Source organism: Ambystoma mexicanum, chromosome 2p (genome assembly GCF_040938575.1).
Source record: "Ambystoma mexicanum isolate Mex_15411 chromosome 2p, UKY_AmexF1_1, whole genome shotgun sequence".
Classification (NCBI taxonomy): domain Eukaryota; kingdom Metazoa; phylum Chordata; class Amphibia; order Caudata; family Ambystomatidae; genus Ambystoma; species Ambystoma mexicanum.
The window spans coordinates 1015511153-1015534703 of NC_090923.1; positions in this window are offsets into that span (position 1 = coordinate 1015511153).

The window sequence follows — 23551 nt, forward strand, 5'->3', positions numbered from 1 at the left end:
GTGTACGCAAGCCAAATTCTTTTTCACATTGCAACCTATCCCAGTTTCAAAGAACTTTTAACACATAGTCGTTCCATGGTGCCCATTCCCACTTTAACCCTGTTGCCAGTCCCTCATGGTCATGGCCAGTAGCCGGTTTCTCCAGGTCATTACCTTAGGCCATAACTCAGACAATCTGCCGATGTCCACAGGCTATGCCTCAGTCACCAAAGGCATATCACGATTTTTTTGTGCCTATATTATGACACTTTTCAAAAAATAAAACGGACACATTTGCAAAATCATGCTTTCAGGTCCTTGCCAATACTCCATGCATGAGTTTGCCACAATCTGTCCGTTTTTTTTTATTATCTCAAGTGTCAAAATGTACATACATAAAATAGTCATAAATTAGCCCCCACTTAATCCATTTAGACTTTCCGCAAACATTCAAAGTTGGGTCTATAATGTTTTTGAAACATTTTGTGCAGATTCGCCAAACGGCTACAGAGTTATAAGCCATATAAAAATGTTCAACCCCCCCCTCTAATTTTGTCCCCTCTTGACAAAATCCCACCAAACATTGCAAGAGCATCAAAAGCTGGGTCTAAAGTCTTTTTTGCAAACGTCGGTGCAGATTTGTCAGATGGCAACACATTTCTAAGCCTTTCAAATATTTTGGGCCTCACGCTCTAATTTTGCTCTTGGCGAAACAGCACCAAACTTTACAGAACCGTTCAGGGTCAGGTCCAAAGTGATGTTGCAAAATGTCATGCAGTTTCATTGAGTGACCCCCTCCCGCCCCCAAGTTGCAAGCCATTCAAAAACTGCTTTTCACCAACCCTGCAATGCAGAAATATATATAGATTCCCCCAAACATCTGAGATGTCCGTGGACATCGCAGGGCTGCCTCGGGCAGCCGAACTGTTCGCGGACTTCGGAGAGGGCAAAACATCCATAGCCATATCCCATCCTCATCACCCCTCACCTCCCCAGAGATTGTATCATTAGTTTAACAAGTGCAATGTTGTGTGTTTTAATGTTTTCACTGCGCTATCTGCAGACACCGGCGTATGTCAGTGAATCCAACATGGTGGGCATTTCCCAAAATATTAAGCTCCTCACGTTTTTTATTTACCAATCATCAGCGGGTTCGTCCGATGTCCATGAACATCACGTCGCCGTCTGGGCCAATCGGGGGCCCGCCTGCAGACCGAACACTGAAGTGAGTCTGCAGAGCGAGCCCTGATATCACTCATTTTTTTAACCTACTTTTTGGGTGTTTAAATACTGGATGGATTTACACGAAATTTACAAAAGCACTTTCGGGACCAAGCCGCCACTCCTGCTGCAAATTTGTTGAAAATCTGTCCAGCGGTCTGGGTTGTAGGCATGAGCAACATTCTTTTTCCATTTGCGTCTATGGGAAAACTACATTTTGGGACCCCCTCTATAACTCCCCCCACCCCCCCCCCCCCCCCCGGATAAAACCTCACCAAACTTTGCAGATCTGGCATGGCCAAATACTTAATTTGCAAAGTTTTGTCAGGATCCGTCCGGGGGGGGGGGGAGGGGGTTAAAGTAATTAGCCATCCAAAAAGTGCTCTTCCTATGTGTTGATCATCTTGACCATAACTACATGGCCGCTACTGCAGGACCTGTAGTAATGTTTATTCTCAGTAATCAATCCATAATAATAACCAACATGAACTTGCATCAAAGCATGTGTTCCTTAAGATGGAATTTTTCACGCCACGCGTTCCTTCCCGCTGCTGGGACTTCATCAGGAAGTTGTTACAGCTTGTAATGGGCCTCGGGCCGCCTCACACAACACGCATGCATTCACACAGGGAGACAAGGTGACACGTCTGTTGGCTGCAAGATCCCGGTGGCAACTGCCGTCCATACCGCGTTAACTAACCCGGAACGAGGCTCGCGCATACATAGACATATGGTTACTTCGTAACATCCCTCCTTTTCTTTGAACAAGTAAACAAACATTATATAACACTAACATAACTCAACGTGAGTCGATTAACATTGTTCCCATTTCACTTCAACCATCGGGGTCCATGACATAGTCTCTAAATCGAACAGGGAGCTGTCGTCCCTGTCTGTTCGGATACCTGCTGCTACTCCCTGAGGTCAGCAGCGGTGCTTCCATTGGTGGGCCGTTATCTCAGTGGGAGCATCCTTCTCGCTGGGTTTCCTCTGCATGGGGCAGATCAGTCTCCTCCGGCGGTTCAGTCACTGTACTTGATTCGATCTTAAACGACCTGTTCCTAGTTACCGTCCCTCACTCATTGGCAGCTGTCACCATTGACCCTCTGACATACGTTACCCCGAGGGGTTATGGCTCATAGGTGTGGGACATCTTCCCTTCGGGATGTCGGTTCTTGACTAGCACAGTGTCACCTACTGCAATGTCTTTGTCTTGTAGGTGTCCCCGATCGGTCTCCTTTTCGTTTTACTCCTGCCTCTCCTGTCGGACACGATCGTCATCGATCATTCCCGGTATTCTGCCTTCTACTTCCGGAATTAATCCTCTCGGACATCGCTTAAACAGGGCTTGTGATGGTGGGATGCCTGTGGACTGGTGTGGAGCTGTGCGGTATTCCCGCTGGAATTCGAATAAGTTCTGTCGTAGCTCTCCACCCCCATTTGCAGAGATGCGAAAAGTCTTGTTCAAGGTTCGCATGAACGGTTCCGGTTCTCCATGGGTCCTGGGCCAGAGTGGTGTCACCTTCCGGGGTTTGATTCCTCTGTCTTGGAATGGTGGGCCATTGTCTGAGCATATGACCAGTGGGAACCCATGGGTGGCAAAAAAAAAAAGTCCAGCGCCAAGATGGTGTGGTCGCATGCTGTCGACTCCACTAGTTCCACCTCTGGATAGCTCGACCACGGATCTACAACCACTAGGAAGTACATTCCCCTGCCCGTGGACCCAAAATCTGCATGAACAGTCCCCCACGGTTGCTCACTCCTCTCCATGGATTTAATAATGGGCGCTCTCTCCGCCGGGCTCGCTGCCTGACATGAGATGCACCTGCGCACTTAATTGTCTTCCAGGTCGGGAAACCACACTTTGGGCCTTAGGCGAGCTTTAGTTTTGGCTTTCCCTTGGTGCCCCATGTGTGCCGGTTCCAGTACCTTTGCTATCAGCGATCTTGGGACCACTATATGTCGATCGCGTAGGAGGAGGTCGTCCTCGGACACAGACAATTCATTTCTCACTTTCCATAGTGCCTGGATGTCTCGCTGAGCTCCTGACTCCCTCCTTGCATTGTTGCCAAGTACTACTTTCCATTCCCCACTTCCGTTGGCTTTTCTTATGACCCGGAATACTTCCTCCTTGTTGGATGCACCAACGATGTCCTGACAAGCTAACGCTACCGGCATGGCTGCTTCTACGATATTGCGTATCATTTCTAGGCTCTCCACGATCTCTACTTTGGCAACCTCACGTCCCATGCTGGGATGGGGCGAGAGATACGTGCCCGGCCTATACTGCAGTTTAACTCCATACTCAATTAATGACAGCATCAGTCATTAATTGAGTATGTCATCTCTATATGTGGGGCCGGTTTTGATGATGCGCCAGCCATGATTGGAATGATGGGCTTGTGGTCCGTGACAACTACCACTGGTTTCCCCAGAATGTACAAATGGAAATGGCGACAACCCCACAATATCGCCAGCGCCTCCCTCTTTATTTGAGAGTACCTCTTTTCTGTTTCAGAGAGGGCTTTGGGCAATCGGGCACATATTTCCTTGTGTATTAGCTTGTAGCAATACTGCCCCCAGACCAACAGGGCTCGCATCTACCACAATTTCAGATTCCTTCACTGGATTGAAGTACGCCATGGTTTCTTGGTCCGACAGTGCAGACTTGATGTCCTGAAATGCTTTCTGCTCTTTCTCATCCCATGCCCATGCTACATCATTTTTGGTCAATGCCCTGAGCGATTCAGACGGCGAAGCCAACCCTTTTATGAATCTGCCGCAGTAATTTACCATGCCTAGGAAGCTTCTGGCTTCTGCTGGTGATTTTGGGGCTGCTGCGTCACAAATGTCACAAACTTTATCCAGATCCGGAGAGATCCCGTCTGCATGGAAGACAAATCCAGAGATTTCGATGCGACTTTTGAGAATTCGCACTTGGTTTTGTGCAGGGTGAGGCCTAGGCTGCTCAGCCTTTCCAGTGTCTGCTCCAGCCTCCTTGTGTGCTCAGTCTCCGATGTAGCGAATACAAGGATGTCGTCACTCATATTGATGGCTCCTTTCAGCCCGGCGAGTGCTCCTCTGGTGGCGTTTTGGAACACTTCTGCTGCCGACGAAACTCCAGAAGCTCAGGCTCTTAAATTGATACAACCCTTCGTGTGTAATGAAGGTCGTTATATAGCGCGAGTCTGAATGTAGTTCAAGTTGGTGGTATCCTGAACGCAAATCCAACTTCGAGAATACCTTGGCTCCCTGCAATTCGTTGATCTCATCATCTAACGTCGGCTTGTGGTGGCTTTCCCTTTTTATGGCAGCATTTGGCAGATGTATGTCAACACAGATGCGTACCGCACCTGGCTGTTTGGGTTTTGGAGCGACCACAATCTGGGACACCCACGGGGTGGGACCTTCTATCCTCTCAATGATGTCCATGTCTATCTGTGTCTGGAGTTCTTTTTCCACCTGTGCTCTTAGATGGAACGGAATTCTCTGATGTTTGAGAGAAGTGGGTCTCAGTCTCGTCAATGTGGAGACGAATTGGCTCCGCTTTCAGTTTCCCTATGCCCTGGAATAGGCTCTCATATTTCTCCAGGAGCCGTCCAACATCCGACTGGTACACCGACAGGGTGAAGTGCACGATGTTCAGGGCCTCCGAGGCCGCACAACTCGGGAGCGAGTGAGGGCTGAAGTCGGTCACAAAGAATCGGGATTTGATTGCATTCTGTCCATGAGTGACCGGTGCGTCAAAGACTCCTTGTATAGGTAACGGCATGCTGCCTACAAAAGTGTAAATCCTCGCTCGAGATACTTCAAGTGTAGATGGGCCAGGGAGTGCTTCGTAATGTTCTGTTGCTAAGACGCACAGTGATGCTCCAGTGTCAATTGAGACTGGTGTAGGGGTGCCCCCAATGTCCACTGTGCATGTAGGTTGTCTCCTCTGTCTGGCTCCAGTGGCTATGTTGGATATAAAGAACACCTCCTCATCGTCTTCTTCCTCTTCCGCTATATCGAACTCTTGTATGCCTTGTTCTACGGTAGCTACATTTCTTGGTCTCCAGAGATTTCCTCCACTAACTCTCACGGGGCCTTTGGAGGTTGTCACTGGCGTCGGTGTTCTTCACACCCTGGCGTAGTGTCCTGGTGTGCTGCATCTGACGCACACTCTAGATTTTGCTGGGCATTCTCCTACATGTGGCAAGTCATATCCGCAGTATTGGCATGATGGCGGAGTGCCGTGGATAGGAGTTTGGTCCTGTCGCTTTTGGCTCCACCGTGACTTGGTTGGGGTGGACATCCCCAGAGCAAAAGTGTCTCTGCTTTTCCCGGGTGACAGCCGAAACCCATCTTTGCCCTTCTGCTTAGTGCGAGTTCATATGCCCGACCAGTGTCCAAAATTTGTGACAGTGTCATACCTGGTTCTTGAAGGACTTGCCTCCTCAATTTGCCTGAACTGCACCCTTGAATAATCTGGTTTCGCACCATCCCCTCTTCTTTTTCCCATCGACGAGTGCTTGACAGTTGGCGCAATCTTGCACAAAATTGATCTAGGGACTCGTCATGCTGTTTTTCTCCGCACATTATGAATCTTTCGTAGTCCATGTTCGCCATAGGGAGAAAATGATTTTGAAAGGCTGCTTTGATTGCTGCATAAGTGACAACTTGAAAATGTAATGATTCAAAAATGCGGTGCACTTCAGTCCCCGCAGAGTACAGTAGGGTTGCTACTTTTGCATCATCATTGTCCTCACCAGTAGCTCTAAAGAACATGTCTAGTTTCTTGACCCACAATAACCACTTGGGCCCCAACTTGGATAGAGGTCCTGATGTGTCAAATTCTGGCATTAGTGCCAGTGTGCCTTGCTGTAACCGTGAGATCTGTGCTGGGGTGATGGCTGCTCCATCCTGGTCACTCATCTCTGCAGGTCGCACAGGCACCCCACTTTATGGTGTGAAGCTGCAAACCTGGGATGTGTGCACTGTGTTGGTGCTGCGCCGCTCTCCTGTGCCCCTGATCTGCCTCTGTACTGCCGCAGATGCCCCAGATGTGCACTGACTTCGTAGATGTAGCTCCAATCGTTGGCCAAAACTTGTCTTGACCTCCCGAATCAAATTTGTGCCTGTCAATGGACACACAACTTCACCAACGTGATATCACAGCTTCCCAATGCAGGAAACCATGAAAGTTCCAAAAATTGATAATCAATTATCCTGCGGACAGCGCACAAGCACCCTTTTGGGCTGCAACTGTCGCATGTGAAATTTGAAAATGGCCGCCAACTGCGTTGGGTCCGGAGCTACGCAGTATGAAGAGAAGTCGCTTCCACCATCTAACACGTGGACCGGCTTCCTCACCTCTACGCAGCTCTTGCTCCTCGTTGCCAATGTTACAGCTTGTAATGTGCCTCAGGCCGCCTCGCACACCACACAGGCATTCACACAGGGAGACAAGGTGACACGTCTGTTGGATGCAAGGTCCCGGCGGCAACTGCCATCCGGACCGCGTTTATTAACTAATGCGGAACGAGGCTCGCGCATGCATAGGCATATGGTTAGTTCGTAACAGAAGTTACACACTCACATACTGGGCTGTCTTTTATTTCTACTTGCAGCTAGTCGGTTTCTTTTCCATCAGTCATGTGATCTCACATTCAGTACAGCTTTTTACCCATCACAGTACGGCACTCATCTTAACATGGTCAAATGCCACTCTGCATAGACCCCAAAAGCATCGTAATTACAGAGAACTCGTCATTGTCACTCTCTAGTTTTAATACCATGAAACCTAATTGTTGCTTTAAATCAACAGCCTCAATAACAATAGTAAAAAACAATCGTGTTACTTTAAAACCAATATATATTCTTAAGTGTTAATACACCTGTGACCCATCTAAGGAAATGTACAAACCCAAAAGATTGGCAGTAAAACTCACTCTAGTCATACCGCTTTAGTTATTTGACAATCTCACTCCATTGGGCTTAAAACAATGACTTGATAAACACATAATGATACATTCTAACGTGGCAGAAAGCATGACCTTGTAAAACGTGTATCGCATGTCTGCTACAACAATTTGATCAATAAAGTTCATGTGTGCAAATAGTACTGATTTACACAGATTTCCCACAGTCAATTCATTAAAAACTAATCTGTTGTCCAATAAAGTGCAAATGCACATGTGTTATTACGATAGTTAATTTCACCTCCTTACTGTTCATGGCCTGTAAGAATGTCGTATTTTCCCTTGTTCTCTCCCTTGACTTGAAGTGCTTTGAAACACTTTGTGTATAGGCGCTAAATAAACTATCATAACACAAAATATTCCTAAAATGGACAGCTACAAAATATTGACAGCCTGAGTAATACAATTCTAATTAAAACAAAGTGCAGAAGTGCATACAGTCTACTCCTCTTTATGAACCAATCACTGTTCAATAAAGTGCAGAGGTGCTTACGATATTGTCATACAAAATACCAGTTTTAACCACAGATTGCTATTCCATGTTCACGAACGTGACATAAAACACCAAGCTCTAGACCAATCCTAATAAAACTCAAAGCTCAGTATATTTTTAGAGGATTGTAAATCTCTTATCCTATGGATCCACTAATCGCCAACCATAAAACTACAACAATCGCAATGCAATACAAGTTTGCAATGTTCATTCTTAGATGCCCAGCATCTGATTTTAATGTAATGTGATTATTCTTCATCATAGCAGTGATCCGCTAATTCCTCATCTTAGTTGTGTCCAACAGGTTTCATGGTGTTTATCTCAATGATAAGTCCGGGCTACAATTTGCTTTTCTTGCTCTCACCTCCCTCTGTGATGGAGCCTTCCCCTCTACCCCTCAGCAACCTCTTCCTTGCGCCGGACAAACCTCAAGAGGCGCACCGCTGTGGGGTAAGGAAAATGGGACACCGTTTCTTGACTTTTGCTCACTGAGACGAGCGACTGCATGTTTGGCTGCAAATTACACGATATGATCGTGCTTGCTTTACCTTGACTGCCGTTAGCATCATGCTGCGCTTCGTGCGTTTTAAACCTGGCATTTTGTGTAATTCGTGCTTTGTACTGCCTAATGTCAACTTGTGGAAAGGCCTTCCAAGATGGCCGTTCCTTGCTTCTGTGTGCCTTTGTTTTGGACATTGCTTCCTGTTTTCTTCTGTGCCAGCTCCCGCCCTCCTCTCCCACTGGTTGCCTTCGGCCCTTAAGCCAATGGCAACAACTGGGAGGCGGGAGCCGGCTTCACCGCCTAAGACCCACAACGAAGGCCCTGTCTACACCTGTCCACCACGGTGCACCCTTGAGTGTCTGTGGTACCCCCATGCCCCCCTGTGAGTGTCTGCATGCCCCCCTGTGAGTGTCTGTGTGCCCCCCCTGCCTCGCTCCCCCTTTTTTTGCTCTGTATACCCCCTTACCTGCCTTCTACCCCTTTCCCCCTTCAAACTTTCCCTCCTCTTCTACTATCTTCCTACTCCCCATCCTACGGATTTCTTCCTCCTCTCAGCCTTCCCCCTCCTAGCACTTACTCCTATCATCTGTTCCTCCTAGCACTGACTCCTATCATCTGTTCCCTTGACTTTTGATGGCAGCTTGTCTGTCTCCCCACCCCTGCTTTTTAAATTTGTCACTGACAAATTTGCTCAGTAGCGTGCCTTGTCCATCTCCTTCTCCCCACTCATATCCCCCATACCCCCCACCCCTCCTCTTGTTTACCTCCTGCACTACATCAATTGTCGTCAGACATAGTAATGTTACTGCTTGCTTTGTTCTCCTCCTTTTCCATTACCTCTTGCCTTACTTGTTCTATGCACTTGCACTATCAGAAATGTCGACAGGCCTATTACGATAGTTATTTTTCACATTCTGTATTGTTTCAAGGACTTTAACTGTATTTTCCTATGTCCCCTCCCTCCTTGAAGCGCTTTGAAACACATTGTGTACAGGCGCTATATAAATAATCAATCAATCAAAAAAAAAAACCTGCGTTCTCTATTACCTACCCTTCTGTGTTCAGGAATGCAAAGAATTTAAATAATGCTGCATTTCTATCATCCCGTTCCTCAAAGTGAATTGCCAATGGATAACCACTGTTCTTGTTTTTTAATAGCCCTGTAGTGCTGTAAAATCCTCACTTTCAATGGGCATATAGTCAAACCTATATACATCTCCTTACAGGGACAGTAGATTTCATAAACTACAAATCTCGTCTGGCAGCAGTAATACCCGGGGGAATGCGAACACTAAAAGTGCAACACAGTGCAAAACAAGCTATTTGGAGGAGGAAAAAGGTTGAAATTGCATCAGGTAGAGGTGGGCATGGGGAAAGAGGAATTCATGTGAAGTTAGGGAGTTGGGCGTGGTCTGTGGAGCCAGTTACAGTTTGAATGGGGGAATCTCACAAGATTACTGCGATAATCGCCCAAGACACGCTTGGAAATAAAAATGTGTCACACAAAGCAAATAGAGAAAGGGAGTAGTTGGAGGGGGCCATGGTGGTAAAAATCAACTGTAGTGGGTGGAGGGACCGAAGGACAAGGAAGGAGGCACATGAGGAATTTTTAATTTTGACCGCTATCGTGGTACTAACCTTTGGATTACTGCAGTAATTATCGGGGGAATAGAAACGGAGGAAAAAAAATAAATGGGGTGCTATGTAAATAATACATCATTGGATCCTAGGGGGTCATCAACGGGGGATGCAGAATTAAGATGATCATCACTTCCCACATCTGCTGAATTGTAATGGTTTTATTGTGTTAAATCTGATCACCTTGCCTGTCCCATAACTAAATAAATGTCAATGTAAATATATATATATATATAAACGTCACCTCTGGTCTTGCCGTCATCCATTGGACACCAGCCTCGGCTGAGTTGTTGGGTAGGTGGGTGGGGCTAACTACTGATCTGTATGGTAAGAATGAGCAGGGTTGTGGAAGCACATCGGGGCATCACATGCAGGTACGTACAACAGTTTGAAGCCCGTTTTCTGAATGCTTACACTCCATTGTGATGTACATGGATAAATGGCAGCCACTGACATCACATAACCCAATCAAGGACATACTCCTGTACTCCGAAGCCCATAGCTAAATATTATCACCTTGTCTTCTTATATCTATGCTAGACCCTTGCTCCACTCCCTACCTTGTCTGTCTTTAGTGGCAATGACTTAATCTGGCTGTGCCACTTTAATTCCTGCCTGCCTCACTGGTTTGTGCCTATCCATCCAAGAGCCCAACAGAGCAGTCCAGGAGGAGCTTACCCACTGATGATCCACCCTGACACCATATGAGTTGGGATATTTGAGAATGATGGGTGGATGTGTTTGTATATTAAAAACAGGCCTTTCCTCCAAGCTCTGTGCCAGAAGCTTTCTAGTGGTAAAGTAGGGGATCCGTAGCCCTTCGCTACCCAATGCTTGCACAGATTGTGTTTGCAAATTTCAGCCCTTTGCACTTTGCTACTGATAACTGTTGCTTCTGAAATCAGAACGAGTACTGTGTTTTAAAGACTGCAGCAGCCGTTGCGGCGGTAACACTACTGTGGTTCTGCTAACGGAGCCACTTTGTGCAGTTTTGCCACATTTAAAATAACTCCCTGAGTGGTCTGCGACTACTAACACCTGGGCGGCTGCATTTGTCTTTTGGTTAGGGGTGTAGTTAAAGGGGAAGTTCGCTCAGAAATGTTATTGTCCCAATCGATTTGGCATGTATTTTATGATCCTACTGCGATCGATCTTAAAAGATAATTCTATGCACCTTACCTTTTTAGTTTTTCTCACATGTACACAATCAAAAACCCCGGGTAGGGTGCCGCCCTCTTGTGCTAATCTTATCCCTTGATCCGTTGCCTTAAGTTCAAGCGCCCTCGCAGCAGTAATTGAGATCACCCGCCCCTCTAGCTCTGTGCACAATCTATTGAGGTGTCGCCATGGAAATGCCAAGACGCCTCTTTCCTCGACAAGTGTTGTAAGGAACTCCTGGTGACAACAGTAAAGAGAGACCATAAGTGATCACAGTTCCAGGGCGTTTATTGAACTATAAATGTAGGGTGGAAAAACACCTAAACTAAACCATAAATCTAAGATGTGAGCAAGCATCGACCATCAAATGAAAAATAAGGCAGTCCTAGTGGCATCGTGTCAAAAAAAAAGGGCCTATACTAATAACGTATTGCCAATTCCTTACAACTAATTACAGAAAGAGTGTGGGATAGGGTATCAAAATAAAGAAGAAAGTGTTCACAAATAAGTCAGGATGTAATTGCCTCGAGGTCTCCCTTCCCCACGTTTTTTAGCGCGGGACAAGGTGGGACTTTGGAGCACATCACACGCACGAGCTAACGGCTCCATATCATATCCAGTTCTTTGATGGCTTAGTCTCTTTATAATAAAACGTCTCTTGCCTTCGAGGCCTGATACTCTCAACAAACAAACACAAAGTTCTGTTCTATGAACACTTTGGGTGATGGCTTCAACCCTGGGTTTCCCTCTTCTGGGAGCTGATCCCTTAGACATAGTCAACAAATTAACAAGACAGTTCCTTTCTCAGCGAACTGTGGGTGGTAACTTTACACCCCTGGATCTCCCTCAGCCGGGATCGGATCCTAGAAAACAAGGGGGACCCTTCCCTTCTGCTTTTTTTTTTTTTTTGTTTACAATGTTTCTCGCTTTCACAAATCTTTCTTTTTAACCAGGTTTTCGGCCTTTGCCCCTGGTTGTCTCTCTGCCGGGTTCACTCTCGCCGACTTGTGGTTGTCGGCTTCCCTCTGCCGCGTTTGCTCTCGCCAACATTTGTAACACAGTGTTCATGTACTTCTTTTCAACGTGCAGGATTTACTTCCTTTAGCTTTCACAGTTCTCTGTCGGTCAAAAACTTTCAACGGTACACAAGATTTTACAAGACCTCTGTATGACCACTTTGACCGTTCTTTGCCTCTTCCCAAGGCCTTCGTGTTATGGTAGTCTTTTTGCTGTTGGGTAATCGCCCAGAGTTTCCTGCTTGAACACCCACGTGGTGCCGGATTCCTCTGTATCTGGTTTTCCCTCTCTTCCTCAATAGTATCCTTTTGCTTTTCAAAGTTCAATTTATGCTTCGGCTACTTTTCATTCAACACAGTTCGGTTTCTTATCGACACTCCCTTCGATTCACTGGCTGTGATAAACTGTTTGGCTTTCTGATGTCTTGGAGTAAAGATTTTTACCACCAAGATCATCATCTCTCTCTCCGGCTTGGTAATCAGCGGAGGAGTGTCTTGCGTACTAGGCACGTCTGCTGCAATACAGAGAGAATTGTTATAGTTTCCACTCATTCGGCGCTTGTGCAATTTCTTATGCTGGGATTTACCCCATTGCCTTTTGCTGTGCTTGAAAAATGTAGTTCCACAAGGTTTGTGATTTGCATTTTTTCCAATCTTTTATTGATTCAAATTCATCAATTGATATAACAGGTGGTGCCGACACGTGTTTCGACCTAACAGGTCTTTTTCTAGGCTACCATTCATAATTATTGAATACATATGGATTGGATACATATTTGGTGCCAATGTGGTCCCAAGATTGGGTATTCACCATTCGTGATTGTGTTGATATCGTGTGACATTTGTGTTTGGACATATTATGCGTGGGTGATTTAATTCCCAGTGATTGTGATATATATATACAGATTCATAGTGATTTACAGATTGGTTCATACATTTCACAGTGAAAAACAAATTTCAATAAACAGTATTGGGTACATGTTTAGGGAGAGAAAAGAAGAGATTTCCGTAAGTTTGGTTGGCAACGGTCCTAATTGGTTTAGAGTGTTTGGTAATGATTGAGTCATTGCAAGGGATCTCACCTGGTAGGTAATATAGAGGGATTGTCTTGGTTCCTGCTTGTTGCAGGCAGGTCAGGTAGTTACTGGGTAGTTGTAATAGCAAGGGCTCAGTCCGCCCAGTGCCTGGTTTAGAAGAGGTCGATACCTACAAATAAGGAATTCTGGTAAACTATTGTGAATATTTCGGACCCAATGGCTGAGCTAAAAGGAATAGTTAAAGGACATGATTCCGTGGTTCAGTTCATGCATGGTATCAGTTGTTTCCATTGTGCACTCACGACAGTGGTGATGTGCCCAGCTGGGTTTCAGTTTCCGAGGGGGATTATCATAATTAGGGCACTGGTGCCCTGGGACCCTTCCCTCACTGGCCTGGAGCGGCTGCCGTGGAAAGGGCCTTAGTGCTTTTTGTGCCAAGGATGCATATAGTATACTTGGTGCTGACCGAGATTGTGATGGCCAGGATCTAGGTCCATGCCGTGTTAGGCTTTATTTGTGTGGGCTCTGATCATGGGAGCGGCGGTGCGTGAATACATATGATATAACGCATAAGGCGTTTTTGCACAGTGCCTTTTCTATTAATTGCCGGTTGGCCATGGTGCGCAGACAGCGATTCAGGTGAGTAAAGGCATTGGTGCCCGGTATCCATTCCTACAAGGTGCCCCAGGGGGGGTAAATTAGTACAGCGAGAGCAACTTTCCCTAGATTTTGTCAAACAAACCAATCTTCCCCTCCCTCCTGTACATCACCCTTTCCATGTCTGCCAAATTGTGCATTTCATTCATCCATTATCCAATGTTCAAAGTCAAAGTGGTTTTCCAGTTGCGCAGAATTATCTTCTTGCCCATCATGGTCCCCATGAACAACCATTTCTTTTGACATTGTGTAAGGTCGTCCAACAATTCATCACTTCCCAAAATCACCATATTAAAATCCAAGGCAGGCAACCCCTCAATCACTCCATCACACACTCGACCAACCTCACTCCAAAACAACCTCACCAACCCACAATCCCACAGCATGTGCTCCAATGTACCGATTCATGTACACACCTCCAACAATCCGAACTTCCCAACATCCCCCTTCTCCACATTTTTTCCGGTGACCAATAAATCCGATTGAGAATCTTAATCTGCCCTGACCTCTCAGTGAGACCCAAAGAGCACAGTCTAACATTCATACACATTTGTTGTCACAAGTCCTCTGAGATTTCCAAACCTATCCTCCTACTCTACTCCACTCCCCTCGAATTATATCATTACCTCTGTAATTTGATACAATCACCTTGTAAACTCTGCTGGCCAATCCCTCATCCTCTCCCCTCGCTTTCCTAGTGAACAGATCCAAATTAATCCTCTTCAAAAAGTTGACTTGCCCAATTACTTTTTTAAGCTTTCTGAAATCCGAAATCCTTGAGTTCTCAATTTTAAATCGATGTTGCAACTCATTCGCTGTCAACCACACATCATCCTCAAACAAATCAGAAATAAAGTGTACACCTCCCAGAAACCAATCCGCCCAGAACACACCACCACCTTATATCTTAATTGAAGGGTTCATCCAAATCGAGGCTCCAGGATCCTTTAGAACATTAACCCCCAAATGACCACACAAACCCCTCCATGAGTTCCTCAAGCATCCAATCAAAAGATCTTTACCACAGGAACATTTCGAAGTAGAGGTCAGCACGGCCCTTGGCGTCAATGGACCTTCGAAGCTAGTCTCAGCCACTACCCATTCATCATGTGCTTCTTCCATGACATTAGATAAATAGGCCAGATGATAGGCTTTGAAATTAGGAACCCCTAAACCGCCTTTCATCAACGGCAATTGCAATTCCCACAGCTTCAACCTAGGCGTTTTTTTTGTCCCACAAAAACTCCTGAAGAAGCCTGTTCAAGGTCTTCCACACCGATGACACCGTCTGAGGAAGCATACTAAGAACATAGTTAACCTTCGGGGCCGCCACCATCTTCAAGGCGTTCACCTTACCCCAGACAGATAGATTCAACAAACTCCATCATTCCAAATCATCTCTCATCGTACTACACACAATTTTCATGTTTTCCGAAACCATGTCTTTAACCTCAGGCATCAGCCATATTCCCAAATAGAGCATTTTGTCTTGACACCATCTAAATCCCATATCCGTACTGAGCTTCTTCTCACTAACGTGCGTTAATGGCATTATTTCCGATTTTAGTCCAATTGATCTTATATCCTGAACACAGCCGAAATTCCGACATTATCTCCAAGAGAACCGGTAGAGAATGCACCAGGTCGCTAAGTACAAGTAGCATATCATCAGCAAACAACCAGATTTTTTGCTGTAAACCCCAGCACGTCAATCCCTTCATCTCATCCTCAATTCTGATTAAAGCAGCAAGCGGTTCCAAAGCTATCACAAAAAGGAGAGGCGACAATGGACAACCCTGTCTAGTTCCTCTCTCTAAACTGAATTTTTCAGATCTTAGTGTTGACCTCAGCCATTGGATTGGCATAGAGTAACCTTATCCATGACACACAATTCTCTCCAAATCCCATTTTGGCCATCACTGAGAAGAGGAAATTCCAGTTGACCCTGTCGAAAGCTTTCTCTGCATCAAGCGATAGGACTGCACTCTCTCCTGGTTGATCTCCCGCCTTGGATATCATGTTTAACAGCTTCTGGATATTACTCGATGTTTTCCTTCCTTTCACAAATCCTGATTGGTCCTTGTGAATTAACCCCGGAAGCACATTCTCTAATCTCAAAGCCAAAATCTTAGCCAGAATTGTATTGTCGGTATTTATGAGGCTAATAGGTCTATAACTCGCTGGTAGTGTATCATCTTTCCCCTTTTTCGGAAAAGCAGAAATCTTCGCATGTCTAGTAGACTCAGGTAGCGAGCCACTTCTCAACGAATCCTCAAACATATCCAGCATCAGACGCAGTGCGGAATCCGGCAAAACCTTATAGAATTCAACCAGAAATCCGTCCGGCCCAGGGGCTTTCCCAGTATTCAGTTTTCCAATTGCTCTCTTAATCTCGTCCACTGTAATGCTACCCTCCAATACATCCGAGTCACACTCTCCAATCTTTGTTAGATCCAGTTTTGACAGGAAACCATCCCTATTACCAGTCACATCCGACTCATTTCTGTATAGATTCACATAAAAGCCCCGAAACACCTCGTTTATCTCCATAGGATCATAGGTGATTCTATCATTCCTATCACGAATCGATGTGATGGAACGCTCAGCCTCCCGTTTCCGTAGTCTGTAAGCCAACCACCTGTCACACTTCTCCCCTTTCTCGAAAAAGCACATTTTAGATAGAAGTTCTTCCTGTCCATACGTTCATCTATCAACTTTTTCATCTCTCTCTGCACTCTTTTCAGCTACAACACTGCATCTGCACCTGATGGGTCTGCCATGACTCTTCTAGATAACTCACTCGTCTGTTTACCAAGTTCAGCCTCTTTTCTGTCACTCTGTTTATTCTTCCCACTACACAAACCAATGAGATGTCCCCGCATCGTGCATTTAAATGCTTCCCAAACAATACCAGGAGGCACATCCCCCGTATGATTGTCAGCTACAAAATAATCGATAGCCTGTGCTAAGTTATCCAGATCTTCTTTCTGTAAGTACGAGCAGTTCATCCTCCACAAGAACTGTTTGACTATCGGGTATCGTAACCTCAAAAGCATCAGAACATGAGCATGATCTGTTAAAAGTATATTACCAATATTACACGTTTGATATGACTCAGTCATCCTCCCAGCCAACAAAAACATATCTAGTCTAGAATAGACTGAATGCGCTCCCGAAAAAAAAAACTGTATTCCCTATTGGAAGGATGCTCCATTCTCCAACAATCTTTTAGGTTGTGTTCCAAAAACAGCTCAGTCAAGGCCAAGAACTGCCTATCCGTACGTGTATTGAATGAATTCCTACTCCTATCCATATTGGCATCCATCACAATGTTGAAATCACTGCCCAAGACAATATCCCTAGATCCCAAATCCTGTAAGATCTGCGCCACCTTCCAAAAAAAGGACCCATCATCTACAGACGGTGCATATATATTACACAAAGAAAGTATTTGACCTTGGATGTCCACCTGCAATGCAAATATTCGTCCTTGTTTGTCTGAAATATCTCTCAAAACCTTAATCAGGGATTTTTTCCTAATAAGGAATGCCACACCTCTGGATTTTGAATCAAAAGATGTACTGTAAACTTCCCCAACCCAACCTTTCTTCAGAGACTTCAACTCCTCCTTCTCAAAGTGTGTTTCTTGCAAATAACACACATCACCCCTTTGATCATTCAGAAAATCCAAAACTTTCTTCCTCTTATTTACATTATTTAATCCATTGACATTCCAAGTCACAACGCTCAAATCGGCACACATTCTCACCTCTCTTTGTTTCTCCCAATTTGAAAAGTCCTTGTGTCCCGGCCACCCCTCCCTATTAAAACGAACTCCGAATTAAACCATTAGCACAAACAATACTAAGAAAAAACGAACATTCACATTTGAAATACTAACCCAATTCCATAATAGTGCACCGTCATACTCCCCACATGTGTCAATGAACACAAAACACAAACGGACTCACTAATAACCAACCAACAATATCAGCCCCACCACAACTCTCATGGCCAACTAACTCGCCACTCCATGAAACCCTCTCTAAGGTATCAAACAGTCCCAGCGGATAGGGCCCTTCATACCACAACCAGCACCAACTGCATAAACTTGAAATATCCAGCAACTCATCCTATATGACATTACGCCTACTGTTCATACCATCCCTGATAAACAACAGATATCGATCCCTTATGACCCATCCCACATACCCCCCACAAAAGCTGAAATGGTGGGAGTGAAGGAAGGGGAGGGGGGACGAGACGGGGAGGGACAGGAGGTAGAATTTGGGATGTGGAGGTTCAAATACACTTTTTATGTTTCTCTTACACAGGTGGTATAGGCTTTTGGCCTATCGTATGCTTACATGGTGGGTTCATGAAAGACTGGGATTACACGTTCAACGAGTAATACCTGCTTGTGTCGTTCGAGCCATTCATGTGAAATTCCCCATTGACAACGGACAATACAAAGGATTTTTACAGACCGTACCTCAATCGCATCAGTACAATTTGTAGTTTTTGTGCCATTAACATTACTAAACTAAATACAAACTTTAAAAAATGAGTAAATATGAATCTTTTTTTATTTAAGTTTTTATTGCATTTTATTAACAAAAAACAAATAATCAGTCTTCGCTGTGACAATGTGTTCTTCTAAATATGCTTCCACATGGACGTTGCGTGTCGTTCCCACTCCAGGCTCAATGTTCTAACATCCCCAACACAATATGTTTGCATGCTCCCATTCCAGTCTTTTAACGCAGCGTGTCCACCATCAATTCCAATGAGCTATTGCTGGGTGCCACCTCGAGCTCCTGCTCCAGGCTTCTCAGTATCCACAGTGTCAAGCATCCTCTGTGTCATTGCATTTCAGGCTTTGTGAGAAACCTGAAGATGTCTCTCCCGCTATTCCACAAGGATCTGTCATCCAGCTGGCCAGGACACGGCCATCGCTTTTGGATACAGTTCCTGGGGGTCAACTAGTGCGGGAGGATCACGTGGAAGAGGGGTCTTTGGGGAGTGGAAGTGGGACACCGGACAGCGAGACGCGGTAGCCCCTTCCCTGTAACACCCTTTCCCCATCCTACCGGTTGGATACCTAGGAACTAAACCCCATCCCTTTTCCCGACACAAACACTTTCTCAAAGACAGTTCACCTTGAGCGACAAGGGAATAACACCAGAGCCGGTTACCGGACATGTTCCAACACCACGGTCAGGCAATTATGGATCATTACACAAACCTGACTTCCATCACACTTCCCTCACATGGATAAAAGGCGGAGCACGAAATCACACCCTGAGTGACGCAGAACACATGAGGAAACAGCAATTCAAGATGTCCGTTTAATACAAGGAGGAAGACAGCAAGACCGGAGAGGGTTGCAAGAAGGGAAGCACCCTTGACCTATGAAGACCATTACTTCCACGTGCCTTGGAAAGTAAGAAACCGAAGACCAGGAAATAAGGCTGATCAAACCTACAAAATGTGTCGGAGGTACCTAGGGCTCTCCTGCGTCGATAACCAAGGCTGAAAGGAGCAATTGCTGCTGTGGTGCTGTCATTGACTCCTACAACAAAGCTGGTGAGTCAGAGAGACGGATACCAAACCAGCTTTTATTTTGAACCAAAGTTGCAAGCAGCAACATTGTATAAAGGGAGCATTGTATTAAGCGTTTGGGATGGTCGACACAGCTGTAATTGAAAGCCAGAAAGAGTTACATGAACCTCATAATTGAATTCTGCAGAAATCTAGAGAAAAGATACCATACACAGAGTGGTCCCGCACCACGTGGGTGCTCATTCAAAAGTCTCTGTTTGGTATCCAACTGATGCTGAGTGTAAAAGAAATATTGAGGTCGAAGTGGTCATGCAACAGTCTTGCTAAACCCCGTGCACATTCAAAAGTCTTCGGTGGTATAAAGTTAATCCGATTTGGTCTGAGCCCGGATTTAGGAGAGTAATTGAACCTTATTTTGGTAAAAGGAATCTAAGCCCAGACGAGAGGATCCAACGTGGAACAGATCTGAGCCTGGAAGAGGGGGATCCAATGTTGAACTTTTTGTTTGTGAAAAGGATCTGAGACTGGCCGAGGGGGATCCAGGGTGACTACCCAAAGTGTATACTTTGAACGCTAAAGAGAACATTTGCGTGTCGTTTCTGTGGCAGCAGGCCCGTGCGCCAAGAGACTAGTGATAAGAGACTTGAACACAGAAGGTCTTGATTTTTGTGAACTGTGAAACTGGAGCTGTATCCTTGTGCTGCAGAATCCAGAGCGTGTGCTTTGCTCGAATGAACGCATTGTGCCGTGCTGAAAACGTGGGGAAGGGAGGCCAGCGGCCCCAGTATCCTGACTTATCATTTTGTGAACACTTCTTTCTTTTTCATGAACTGCACCCTACACTATTTGTAACTAGTAGTAAGGATTGGCAATAGGCTTGTAGTATAGTCCCTTTTTATGTTGACACAACTCCACTAGGACTGCTTTCTTTATTATTTGATGGTCGTAGCTCACTCCCATCTTTAGATTTAGGTTTAGATAGGCGTTTATCACACCCAGGCAAAAGTTCAATTAACACTATTGAACTCTGGTCACTTGTCTGTCTTACTATTGCCACCATGCTTTTCTTACAGCTTCCGTTACCTCACTCCCCTCATGCATTCCTTTCTGTATCACCGTATGCCACACTGCGGTCTCGGCCAATGACCAGGGTCTTAGGTCTGCCCACCAGGTCTCTAACCCGGACCCTCGATCGATTTCCAGGCCATTGCTATCCTGCGTTTTGCAAGTATACAAATCAGGTCCTTCATTTTTGAGAGGTGTGCAGCCTGTTTCCCTCTTCTCGGAAACAGTCCCAACAAACAAAACTCCGGGGTCCGTGCTTGCATCTGGATCCTGCCTCTTTTTACCCTTTCAGCGGCACTCTGCCAAACGCTTGCTATCACAGGGCATGTCCAAAACATGTGCATCATGTCCACGCTCTCCTGGGTGCATCTCTGGAAAGCCTGATCCTTGTTCTTGTGTATGCTTGACATCCTGTGTGGAGTTAGGTACACCCTGTGTGTCACGTTTGTTAGGGTGAGTTTGAATCTAGCATTCCTAGAGACTTCCCCTGTGTCCAGCCCATCTAATAGTATGTTGTATATCCTGAAGACCGCATGTCCCCCTTTTGATACATCATACATTGTGTCTAGCGCATACCCGCCATCTTCTGTCCATCCCACCCACCATGCCCATGTACGTCAAAAATTGCCCCTTGTGTATTCTGTATTCACTAGCCAGGGCTGAGAATTCCAGCATCATGTTGTCTCCAAAGAGGTCACCCATCACAGCAATTCATTTGCTTTCCCAGTGCTTCCTAACCTGCTTCACTATGCCCTGTTGTGGCCCTATGATCCCCACTATGGGAATATGCTTTAAATATGGGTCGGGGTTCCACAGGAGTCTCAAGGCCCTTTTCCACAGATCCCTGGAGAGTTTCAGTAGTCATGAGGGTCTTGGTAGCCGCAGTTCCCCCCACCCATAGTACCTCTTTCAAGAAGTAATGTTTCTGCATTTGCTGCAGCAGCTGGGTGTCCAGCATAGGATCATCCCTGAGCCAATTAGCCACAAACTGCAGCTGCCCAGCCAGGTAGTACACTTCAAAGTTGGGTACTGCCATCTCGCCGCTTCTATGCTCCCTTTGTAGTGTGGCAAGGGCAATTCTATTTCTCCCTGCCCCCGCAAAGGAATCCCCTTGGCAGCCTGTCCAATCACCTGAAGAATCCCTAAGGTATGTTGTAAGGTATGTTGTTGAAATGGTATAGAAGTGCTCCTCTACCTGTTACTCTGAGGGGCAGTTTCTTCCAGAATCTCTAAGGCCTTCTGCGTATTGTCTGTGCAAGTCGAGGCAGGGTCGTGCCACACATTTACTCCCAAGTATCTCTCTGTCCACCCCAGCCTCAAATTTAGCAATTGTTCTTCAGCTAGACCCCGCAGATCTCCCAGCGGAAACAGGCTCGATTTTCCCTTGTTTACTTCAATGCCTGAGAGCCTCGTGAATGGATCCACAATGTCTAATAAGTGAAGCAAGTTGTCCTCAGGTTGGTTAATGTACAATAACATATCCGTGTATAGAGGCACCAAGTGTACCACCCCATCTATCTCTATTCCTGCTTCTGCATACGCTGATCTGAGGAAGGCCGCCTGTGCCTCCAACACCAGAATGAACAGCATTTGGGACAGTGGGCAGCCCTGTCTGGTGCCTTTCCGTACTTCCCATGCTTCAGAGATCTGTTTTCCTGTTCTCACTCTTGCCCTGGGTGCCGTATACATCCATCTCACCCACTTCATGCAGGCGTTGCCCATCCCAAACTGCTCCAGAGTCCCCAGCAGCCAGCCACACGGGACCAAATCAAATGCCTTAACTGCATCTATGGAGGTCACTGCGTGGTCTCCCTCTAGGTGGTGTACTGTCTATTACATGGTGCAATCTTTGTAGATTCCATGATGCAGCGCCCCAGGATATATCCAATTTTGTCTGTATGAATCAGAATTCCTATAACTGTCCTGGGCCTGTTCGCCAGTATCGCTGCCAGGATTTTGCTATCTTGGGTCATCATAGAGAGCGGACTGGATGATCCACAGTCTTGGGGGGGTGGGGGGGTTCCCTGCTTTACATAACATATGGGCACGATAGTGGAGACCCTGAGGCTGCTGGGCAGTATTCCTACTTCATATCCATCTGTGAAGACTTCCAATAGCCTATGCGCCAGGACAGCTGTGTATGTATTATAGAATTCCCTGGGGAGTCTGTCCGGTCCTGGTGTTTTAGCAGTCGGGAGTTTGGCTATTACTGTGCTAATTTTGTCCAGCGTGAGGGGTTCATCTAGTGTGGCCCTCTGCTCACTCCTTAGCCGTGGTAGGTCTATCTGCCCCAGGGCTTTCTTGATATCGGTGTTATTTCCTTCAGCATATCTTGATAGTTTATTTATATAACGCCTATACACAATGTGTTTCAAAGCGCTTCAAGGCAAGGGAGGGAACAAGGGAAAATACAATGACATTCTTATAGGCCATGAACAGGAAGGATGTGAAATGAACTATCGTACTTGGCCTGATGACATTTCTGGTAGAGCCGGAGAAAAACAAAAGGTGAGGGAGAGGGGTGCAGAAAGGGAGGGGAGGAAGAAAACAAGTGACTATCGTACTAGGCCTGAAAGACATTTCAGATAGTGCTGGAGGGGGGATGAGGGTGAAACAATTAAGTGGAGGGGGAGGAGACAGGCGAGGTTGCTATCGTAATTCTGATCTGATTTTGATCAAATCCCTTGTTTCCTCATGTCTCCATAACCATGCTAGCAGTCTCCCTGGCTTATCCCCTTCTGCATGTAATTTCTGGGTATACTTTGTGTAGTCTAGTCCACCTAACCTTTCCCACTCCTTTATACATTTTTGGTACAGTTCTCCAGCATCTTGCCTCTCCCCCACTCCCTTTTGTGGTTATGTTTTCCTCCCTTCTCCATACCCTCCAGGGTTCTTTGTATGTCTGTCCTCAGGCCTCCCATTTTCCCTATCGCTGCAACTCTTATAACAACCTTAAAGGCTTCCCATAGTGTTTCTGTTTTCGCTACACTGCCCCATTTGGTATCAAAATACTTTTCTATTTTATCTCCCTGGTGGTTCCTGAAAGCGTCACCGAGCAGGGCCTTGGCCTTAATCTTCAGGTAAATATCAACACTCTGTATGGTCATCTGCCAGCTTGCCACTAGCGGGGCGTGGTCTGATAGCACCCTAGCTTTATATTCTATGCCTCCGAAACTCACCCAAAGTTTCTACTCCCATGAAAATGTTTTTTTTTTTTTCTACTCTAATCTACTCGGGTGTGTGTTTCATGTGGCGCTGAGAAG